An 11115-nucleotide genomic window follows, 5' to 3' on the forward strand; every position below is an offset into this window, starting at 1 on the left:
GTGTTTGAAAGCAGAATAATGTCACAGAACAGTAATATGATTATTTTTCTAAAGGGGGAATCGTTTTATGATTTGGTTTGTAAAGTTAATGTGTATTTGTTTAAACATTTATACACTACTTTTCACCTCTTCTGGATCTCAAAGCAGCTTTTAAAACAGAAACACACACACACGCACAATATACACAATTTAAAGCAAATGAAAAGACTGCAAAATAAAACATGAGAAATACTAGATTGCAACTTTTCAGTCCATAATATTTGGGATACGCACATGTTATCCCCCTGGTTTTATTAAATTAACAATAAATTTCATCTATCATCTTGCAGTTTTATTAGCTGAATTGGCTGTCCTAATCATTACTAAATTACTTTGAATAAGGGCCAGTTTCATCAAATGACTAATGGGCTGTTATTTTTTTTCATTTATTTAAATGTTAATTAATTGTTATAGGGTTCCTATAAAACTGTCAATTCATCAAGACATATTTCAAATTCCATTAATTTCACACACACACACACACACACACACACACACACACACACAATCATGATCCCTTATAACACTGATTCAAGTCATCCCAGGTGTGTGAGCCAAAAAAGCCCCACCCACAAAACAGATTTATAAGCAGCCTTGGGGAGGTTTACCAATTCTAAAAAAAATGAACTTTAGAAAAAACCTTAAGGGGCAGGCAAGAAGGGCAGGAACACCAAACAGACCCATAGGAACCTAATGGCATAGAATAGATTATTGAGAAAAAACATAGAATCATAGAACTGTAGAGTTGAAAGGGACCCTGAGCATCGTCTATTTCAACCCCCTGCAATGCAGGAATATGCAGCTGTCCCATATAGGGACTGAACCTGCAACTTTGGCGTTATCAGCACTAAGCTGTAACCAGCTGAGCTATCTTTTGGGTATCAGCTGGGTAGAAGGAGAAATTGCATGGAGTTGCTGGAAAGAAATATAGAAAGGGTAGAAAGAACAATCTCTTTGTATGGATAGGTTGTTTCCTAGTTCACACTGAGAAGTTATTTTAAAATTTTCTCAAAGACGAAGTTGGGGGGGGGGTTTGCCAATAGAAATCAAATGAGAAATCAAAGATTTCAGCATATATGAGATTGATCACCATTATTTTCAACACACACATACCCCAAACTTCAATGGTCAATGGCATGGCATTTTGACTAACTGTTATGGGGAGAGAGGAGAGGACTGAGGGGAAGGCAAATTGAAATTATGTAAACAGCCTTAACAGAAGCACTCACACTGAGCTAGTTTGTTGCAAGTCCCCACCAATATATAAAACAAGCTATGTTACTTATCCTTTTTTTTATGTGACGATTTCAGGTAGCTGTTCACAGAATTTGTATACTACAGGAGCCTAGATACAATTTCATTTTTATTCATGTATATGCAAATGTATAGACCACTTGTTTATAAAACTTCCACAGCCGTGAACAAAATATACAAATGCATTGAAAGCATCGTGACAAAGCTAGGCAACACATAAACTCTCTTCATTATAAATAGTGTCAGCTGCCACAGGCAAAACTAACAACGATCCAGCAGACAAGAGCCTGAGTAAATAAAAAAGGCTTCCATAGGCATCAGCAAACAGGGAATCATTGCCTATCTAACTGTCAACAGAACAGAGTTCCACAAAGTTGGTGCAATCAGCCCCTATCGCCTGCAGCTTTATGCTTAACATATGGCACCACTAGCAAGGCCTCATCTGCTGGATGTTAAGATTAGACAGGAGCCTCTGTAGCAAGAAGCCCACAAAGATAACCTGGTCCTAAGTTTTTCAGAGCTTTATAAACTAAGATCAAGTCCTTAAACTTGGCCCGGCTGCATATAGGCAGACAGTGCAATTCTTTCTGCAGCGGTGATATATGCTGATGATTGGTAGGTCACCCTGCAAAGCAACCTAACTGCTGCATTTTGCAACCTTATCTCATCACTTCTTCTTTTCCTTTTTGCAAAGTGTGGGATAACAACCACTAGCTGTCAAAGTCATGTAACCTCTGCATGAACATATTGAGATGAACACCCAATAAACAGCCAGTCTGAAAGCTCCCTGAGGCAAATCTCTTTGGCCATCATATCTTTTTCACTGTAAGTAGAGACAAACTTATTTGGGGCATTGTGTGTGTGTGTGTGTGTGTGGTGGTTGGGGTGAAAAATACTTCAGAAGATAACAGTAATTCCAGATTCAGAGACACTTACATCCTCTTTGATAGAAATAGAAGGTGGCAATTGCTGCTCCCTCTCATGTCCTCCTTGCCTTCTGGTGTTAGGTCAGTCAAGGAGAAGTGTGTCTGTGGATGGCCTATGGGAGACAGGGCAATAATGTGGATGAGCTGAAGACTTTCTGGGAATGAAAAGATTGACAGAAAAACCGTTCAGCAATTCTTACTTTATTTTGAGGGTGTGAATTAGTGACTTAGGATATAGTATGTTTTGTCGCTGTTGGCAGCACATTTAGCAATTGCTCATATATGGAAGAATCATAACTCATTTGCTCAGTGCTACACAAGGGGATGGGATTTTGCTTTGAGGGACAAATTGACTGAGTTTGGGTGCCTGATGGATGAACAGAATTGGTCTCAACTATTGATGGATGAGTTGTATTTTTTTTTTCTTATATAGACAATAATCCCTAAGAACAGTGTTCATCAAACCAACATAGATCTTTTTAGAAGACTTGATTGCTGTATGAATTTTGAATGCTGGTTGATGACGCCATTTAATGTTGACATCATTGCAGGCCCATGGGTAGCATGCTCCTCATGGATGGAAGATTGAGGTATTGACAGGTTTACAAATCAATGAGGCTAATTTATGGGGTTAAAAATTGGCCACAACTTCATTGATTACAGGTGTAGGTAGGCTTTGGTTCAGGCACTGGGCATGTATCTGGGATTAGCCTTCTGACTGGAGGAGGAAACTTTTGACCAGGGTCGTGCCTGGGTTAAGAACATGGAAAGTTGGTGTATGCTGAGTCAAACAGTTGGTCCAACCAGCTCAGTATTGTCTACATGAATAGCCAGTTCCTCTCCAGAATTTCACACAGGAGTCTCTCCCATTCCTATTCTGGAGATGTCCCAGGGATTGAATCTGGGACTTTCTGCATGTAAAGCATATTTTTAAATGACTGAGCTTTGGCCTTCTTGTGTACTGATTTTCAAGAATTATATTCTTGGAACAAATAATGCAAACATGTTAGGAAAATGGAGTTTGCCCAGCTAAGCCAGCATTTTTAATGATATCTTATTAATGTAGTTTTGCTGAGGGGGGACAATCAATCACACAAATGAGAGAGAAGTTAAAAGTGATCATTTCAGTCTAGAAATGGTGTTCCTTAAGAGACTGCTTGTCATACATATGCTTCATCCGTAGGTGTTGATGGACAGAAGGATGGGGGATAATTTTGTTCAGTTTGCACTTTAGTGTGAATTTACCTAATTTGCAATTCTGGAACCAATCAGCGAACTGAAAAACTGTAATCCTTCAAAATGTGCACTTCTCCAAATTTTTGAGTTGCAGTTCTTCAAACAGAAAGCATACACAAAAATGCAAACGTTAATAGCATATAAAAGTTACACTAGGCAAATTTCCTTGACCCCACCCCCTGAAAAAGGTATGCATTGGGCACATTACATATAGAAAATGCACATATTAGGAGGAATGTGGATGTAAAGGCATTCAAATATTCATGCAGACCTTTTAAAGAAAAAAATGCAAATTGAAATGGAAATGGGATGAACTGGGAAATTAAGAAAAAGAGAGAAACCAAAGCTATCCCATTCATCAGACTCTTGATGAGCAATGCGTTTGATAATGGAGTCCCTCCTACAATTAGATCAGCACATATACTTGTGAAACAGATAACCAGTATAGTCAGCTATAAAAGGGCTGATCACCTTTCTGGGATGTGGAGGGGGGACTGAATGGAGCTCCCCACTTCTACTTTGTGATTGTTATCCTCAAAGCAAACCCCTATTTAACAGGTGCACATATACAACAACATAGGCAGAGCTTACTGCTGCAAGCAAAAATCTATGAAATGAATTAGAGATGCAGACTTCCAGTTGCCAGCCAAAGTACAACTATTTCATCTAGCCCATTTAATGTCATATGTCTCAGGGGTGCATGTGCTAATTGGAACCCAGGAACCAAAATATTGCATTTAAGCAGAAATGCTCTCTTCCAGCCTTCCCCATTTGAATCGATCATAGTGCCAGATGAAAGAAAGTACTCACCATAGAGTAATTTTCAGATAATGTGTGTTGTTCTGCAGCTCCGAACCTTTTCCCTAACAGGTGGTAACATGGCTGGAGGCCTGTTCAGCTTCCAGTGTAAAAGAGAGACGGAAGGGGTGAGGAGAAAGAAAAGGAATTCTCAGGCGGAAAATGTCTGCCAAGCCCTGACATAGATGTATATGTTCTGATGAGTTTGAAAAGAAGACTGGGCGGGGGGGGGGGCATTAATCACAGCATTAATAAATTGCAAATACAGGTTGGATAGAGTTTTACAGAATAAGTTTATTACTTTCACTGTCTTACACACATATAAACACAAAGCCCTGCTCACAGCACCACTCTCTTCTACACACACACACACCACCACCACCACCACCACCACCACCAGGAATGGCCAGCAGGGAGACACAGCACTGCCACATGATGAAAAGGCACTGCAGGGGGCAGTATGGTCAGGGAAGTTTGAGTGCACTGGTAGAACTGCCAGATTGGCTCTGCCACCCAATCTCACTGCCACCCTGTTTCACACCCCTCACCACCCCAGTACACAGCACCCATGCCACGGCCAAGAGACCAGATCCACAGTGTCTCCACACCACTTAGATTCTGCTTGCAGAGAAGGCATAAATCCTTTCCCACATGCCTCTTCACTGGCAAGGAAGACATTGACCTGTGATGAGTGCTACATTGTTTGGCTTCCTCACAAGGACATGCAGGCAATGTATTATCTGCTCATCATACTGTGAGCCTCAAAGAGGAGTGTCTTCCTCGAAGCGCCTAGGTTTGGGGTGCTGAAAAACACTCACAGCAAATAAAAACCTCTTAACTGGAATCTAACTTTTTGAAGGAAGGACTGAAGTTCACTGGTAGAACATCTGCTTTGCATGCAGAAGGCCTAGGTTCCATTTCTGGCATCTCCAGGTCAATCTGAGAATATCCCCTGCCTAAAATACTTGAGACTTGTGGCCAAATAGTATAGACAATACTGAACTAGGTGGACCATTGAATGGACTCAGAATAAACCAACATCCCAAACATCTAAGGACCAGTGTCCAATTGTTCAATGTTTAAGTACTCACGGGTGATTATTTTAGATGCCAAATTGTCCCAGGAAAAAGGCAGTGCTCTCCGGCAACAGCTATGCGGCTTCGCTCCACGGAAAAAGCAGTTGACTCACAGCACCGCGCCACTCCCCCCTCTTCGCTTCGGAGCCCGTTAGTGGGTTCCTTTGCAGGTTGGGGGATGCTAAGGGTGCCCGCCAAGTCCCACGGTCACAGGCTTCATCCGCCTGTGATTTCTAAAAGGGTCCCCACTTCGCCGCAGCGGAAAGGACCCGTTTCACGCAGAGCTGGTCCCTCCGGTTCAGAGGGAGTCCGCCATTGCCGATGGCGCCACCCCGGAAGTCCTAAAAGCCCAATTCAACACGTGGTTGGGGAGAAGAAGGGGACACACACAGGCAGATGTCTCCCCCTCACTCCTTTTGACAGTCCCGGCTCATTCCAGGTGGACCTGATCTGACCCTGAGTGATCCAGAGTTGCCTCAACGTGCTCCTGCTGAATCCCAGATCAACCCAAATTGGATGAATTTGGTACATCCTAAAGTTTTGGATTTTTAAAGGAGGAAATTGCCAAAAAGCCTCCTAAAAATCCTGTAGGGCCGGCTATTGCAGATGAAATGAACAAGTGGGGAGGTAGGGGAAGAATGCTAAGGCAGAGATCCCCTTTGGTGTGAGAATAGTGACAATACATTACAAGCACACTAAAGTCTCTCTGTTTTTCAGGTGTGAAATGTTGGAGTGGATCATCATTCAGCCTAGTGCTTGATTCTTGCTTGAAGTTATACAAAAAATAAATCATAATTGAAGAGCACTACTAGGGGATGGGAATGCAAGCTTGAAAGCAAATGTGCACTGTATGCAATGTTCTTGGGAACAAAACAATTGTGAGATTTTACAATGTTAAGGTGACAGTAGAGAAACGGCGGCATATTCATCTCTTTGCAAAAAGGATTTTATGTAGCTAATGTGCTAAAGTCACCCAGCCTTGCAGGCTTGGATGTGAAAATCACTCTCATTTACAGTGTTAAGAGTTTAATACATAAATTAATGAAAAAAATCTCCTAGGACTAACAAATTTCACTTTTATTGAATTAAGCCTGCATTAAAGCAACCAAAGTTTAGCAGGCAGGGAATGCTCCCCTTTGAACGTCATTCTTAGAGTTTTCCCCAGCAGAGCAATTTCAGATGGATTAGCAATAAGAACATAAAACAAGAACATTGGATCAGGCCATTGGCCCATCTAGTCCAGCATCTTGTTCTCACAGTGACCAAACAGATGCCCATGGGAAACCCATGAGCAGGATTTGAACACAGGAACACTCACCCCTCCTGTGGGTTCCAACAACTGGCATTCAGAAGCATTGCTGCCTCTTAACTGTGGAGACAGAGCTTAGCCATCATGGCTAGTAGCCATTGATAACCTGCTTCTCAGTGAATTAGTCTAACCCTCTTTTAAATCCTTCTATCACACAGTCTAGTGATATATGGAAGTGAGAGCTGAACCATAAAGAAGGCTGATCGCCGAAGAATTGATGCTTTTGAATTATGGTGCTGGAGGAGACTCTTGAGAGTCCCATGGACTGCAAGAAGATCAAACCTCTCCATTCTTAAGGAAATCAGCCCTGAGTGCTCACTGGAAGGATAGATCCTAAAGCTGAGGCTCCAATACTTTGGCCACCTCATGAGAAGAGAAGACTCCCTGGAAAAGACCCTGATGTTGTGTGCAGCTGGGCACACAACCAAAAATGTAAGACAGAATGTCTCTTTGACAAAGCACAATGTAACAGTAAGTTTTGCATCTGCCTCTGATCTGGATGCCATAGCTCCTGTAATCTGCAACTTAGAGAGTGGCATGAGAATTGGCAAAGGTGATGCGGCTTATGCACTTCTCAGCACCCCACGAAAATTGTGGAAGCAAAGCCCATGCATCAAAACTCTTTAAACAGCAAGGGTGATTTTTTTTATTTTTTTTTACTTCAGCAACACTTCCTAATGATCATTCTTTGCAAGTGAATTCCAACATGACCTTCATTCTGAAAGGTAATTAGCCAAGCACAGACTATTCTATGTAGTCTCTATTATGATCCTGGTACAACTAATTTACTACTGGCTGGTCTAAAAGGATTCCCCATTTAGCTTATTCCATTCTCCTGAGAAGTCATTAGTGAGCCCTAGCCTCCTACAAGAAGAGCAGTTTGCTTTGAATAAATCACTTGGTATCTTCAAGGGGCTCGATATTTTGGCAGTGTTTTGGTTTCTGTTTCCTTGATTTTTCTTTTGCTTGTTTCACAAATTGACATCTCCATTTACACATCAATTAATCTGGGGCACTTTGTGACCCCTTTAATTTCAGGGTAAGAAAACTCATAACTAGGCTTTTGAGGCTGGAATCCTGCACATAGTTACTTGACCTGACAGTAAGATGGAAACTTACTCTCTGCAGTACCTCATTCTAAAGGAAACATGAACCCTGGGTAAGTGCTTGGATTGTAGCACTACTCTGAAACTGTGGTGGCATCTAACAGTATACTGCATAACCATTTCAAATCTTAACATTAACTTTGTATTAAGGTGTGGGTTTTCTTTTTCATGTTTTTCAGATTAGAAAACCTGTGGTAAACGTTCATTCAGTCAAGCATCATTCAGCTCACTAAAAGGCAGCAAGACATGTGAAATCACTTGTATGAGTTTCCAATATCAAATCAAATCCATTGAGAACAAGTACTTAGGATGTAGCCTTAATTTAAGCTTAATATGGATGAAGAACCAGCAAATGAACATAATTGTGTTACTCTGCTAGAACCTCCATAGCATTTAGTAATATAATCATGGCAAGCCACTTCCATTTTGCATTCCTACTCAAATGTGTATATCTACTTTTTAACAGATACCTCTGCTTACATAACTGCATTAGTATTACTAAGTTAAGGTGCTACTTAGCAATATGATCTTATAATGACTGTTCATTAAGATAATAGTGCAAGCTTAATAGGAAGAGGTAATACTGTATTGGCTCCCCCCACAGTTTGAAAGGATATGTTACCAACATTAAACTGCAACAAATGACAGTAGTCAAATGCATTTATTACATGGGTGCTTTGTTATTGTTTTTTTCTCGAGGTATAATTTGGATGTCTGATTTCTGCACATATTATTTTAAACACACACAAACTGTATGGGGAAGAAAACTAAACTAAAAAAAAATTAAATGCTCATGCCTTCATTTTTTAAAATGAATTTTTAAGATGAGGTGATTTCTTTCTGTGATCTAAAGAAACAGTCTTGTGTAAAATGAACTCAAGAATGAGATCTTAATTTTAGACTTCATATTTTAATGGGGTCCTGTGTGCACAGAACAAAACTAGCATAGATCCAATCTATAAAAACAATAATAGAAAATTGGTGAGCATAATCCTGACTCTTTGATGCACATACATTCTATTTAACTGTATATCTGTCCTCAAGTCATTATGAATGAAAGACAATTCTCTCTCTCTCTCTCTCCTTAAATAATAGGATTAGACGTTGAAAAATATTTTAGAGCAAACATATATACTTGGCTGGAAATGAATGGGACTTTTTAATACAAGTTCTTTTTACCGTAATATAGCAGGGAGAGGTTATAAATGCCTGCATTTCTTTTCAACTCAGGGGAAATGGTTGTGGTTGTGCCCTGTATCCTGCTTCCACACCATCCTGATTAATATCTACTGGAGACTGAACTATAAAATACAAATTGCTATGAATTGTTTAAGCAAGGGTTTACTTTATCTAACTAAAACTATCTTCAAGTAGGTTCTGTCATCTTGTTGTTGTGTCAGAAATACAGCCAATAGCATCCCTCTCTTTAGCACGTTAAGTAATTAACAACATTAAAAGGAGGAAAGGAATTATCCAGCAACGTGTGCAATCTTTTTCAAAGTGGCAGCGAAAGAGAAATGCTTAAAATATATGCATGCAAAAATTGACTTAATTGACTTCCTTCTTTTCCAGATTTATGTAGGACTTTGGTGTGATTGACTGAGCTGCTGTTCAACAAAAATAACAATGCATAAGGCAACTAGCTGAAGCAGTTATGTACTACTGAAGAATGTACATTGACAATGGGTCAGAATAAAGAGCATTTTTTACAAAGATTTTTGCACAAAAGACATATTCAGTAATTTTCCTTAACTGGCAAGAAAGGCACTTCTATGAGGTATGTATTCTCCATTTAATACCATGCAGGGCTTGATCTTTTCGGCTAAAGTACTTACTCACCCTTTCCATTTTTCAAAATTGAAGGGAGCATATAAAGAAAGCATATCAGAGTAATTTTGTGCCTGCCTTAGCAATGGCCCACATCGCCACTGGGTCAAGAGGAAGGACAGGATCATTGCTTTATGGAGATTACCAAGAGACCAGGTAGCAGACACAGGTATCTCCATTTATAAAACGTTGAAGAAAAATGAGCATGGCAGTTGCCATAGTGCAGCCAGTGAGTTCAGTGTTCACAAGGAAATAAGAAAAGGGAAGATGATAATACTGAACAGAAACCAACTTCCCAAACCATGATATTTCTGCTTGGGAATGAGCTAGACACTGAGTCATAATACTATATGAACCTTGGCTCATCCATTCAAGCTGAATGGTGGGAGATTTAGGACAGTAGAAAGAAATACATCTCCACACTGTCAACCTGAGTGGCTTTAAAAGAACAAGATTGCACACATTTGCAGAGGATAAGAATAGTAATGGCTACTAGCCATGATGGCTGTTGTCTTTGTCCATGGAGTTTTCTTGGCAGAGATACTGGAGTGGCTTACCAGTTCCTGCTCCAGGAGGATCACGTTTAGTCAAAACTCTGCACTATGACCTGTCCATCTTGGGTGGCCCTGCACAGCATAGTTCATAGCTTCTCTGAGTTATTTAAGCCCCTTCGCCACGACAAGGCAGTGATCCATGAAGGAGGAGATCCATGGTGCTTGAGGAGACTCTTGAGAGTCCCATAGACTACAAGAAGATAAGACCTATCAATTCTTAAGGAAATCAGCCCTGAGTGCTCACTGGAAGGACAGATCCTGAAGCTGAGGCTCCAATACTTTGGCCACATCATGAGAAGAGAAGACTCCCTGGAAAAGACCCTGATGTTGGGAAAGATGGAGGGCACAAGGAGAAGGGGATGACAGAGGACGAGATGGTTGTACAGTGTTCTTGAAGCTACCAACATGAGTTTGACCAAGCTGTGGGAGGCAGTGGAAGACAGGAGTGTCTGGCATGCTCTGGTCCATGGGGTCACGAAAAGTTGGACACGACTAAACGACTGAACAACAACAGCCATGATGGCTATACAGTGGTACCTTGGGTTAAGAACTTAATTCATTCTGGAGTTCCATTCTTAACCTGAAACTGTTCTTAACCTGAAGCACCACTTTAGCTAATGGGGCCTCCTGCTGCCGCTGTGCCGCTGGAGCATGATTTCTGTTCTCATCCTGAAGCAAAGTTCTTAACCCAAGGTACTATTTCTGGGTTAGCAGAGTCTGCAATCTGAAGGGTCTGTAACCCGAGGTACCACTGTATGCTATCTCCAGGATCACAGGCAGCATTCCTGAGAACACTCAGTTGCTGAGAAACAGCAGAAGGAAAGAGCTACTGCCCTTATTTCCTGTTTGTGAGTTTATTCCAGGCATCTGGGTGGCTGCTGAAATAGATAAGCATATGCTAGACTTGATAGGTCTGTAGTCTGATCCAGCAGAGTTTTTATTTTGTTCTTATTCATTGGTTACTGTTTTACTGTAACAATAGTCAACAAT

General features: G+C 40.8%; 1 long non-coding RNA gene across 1 annotated transcript; it reads left to right on the forward strand.

Annotated features, from left to right (window-relative positions):
* Positions 1-1845: 1845 nt before the first annotated feature.
* Positions 1846-6235, forward strand: LOC310705509. Its single transcript, XR_014525355.1, has 3 exons — positions 1846-2118; positions 2653-2809; positions 6047-6235. It is a non-coding gene; the product is annotated as an uncharacterized lncRNA (long non-coding RNA).
* Positions 6236-11115: the final 4880 nt, after the last annotated feature.

Source organism: Podarcis liolepis, assembly GCF_965112155.1.
Source record: "Podarcis liolepis genome assembly, chromosome: 4".
In the NCBI taxonomy this organism is placed as follows: Eukaryota; Metazoa; Chordata; class Lepidosauria; order Squamata; family Lacertidae; genus Podarcis; species Podarcis liolepis.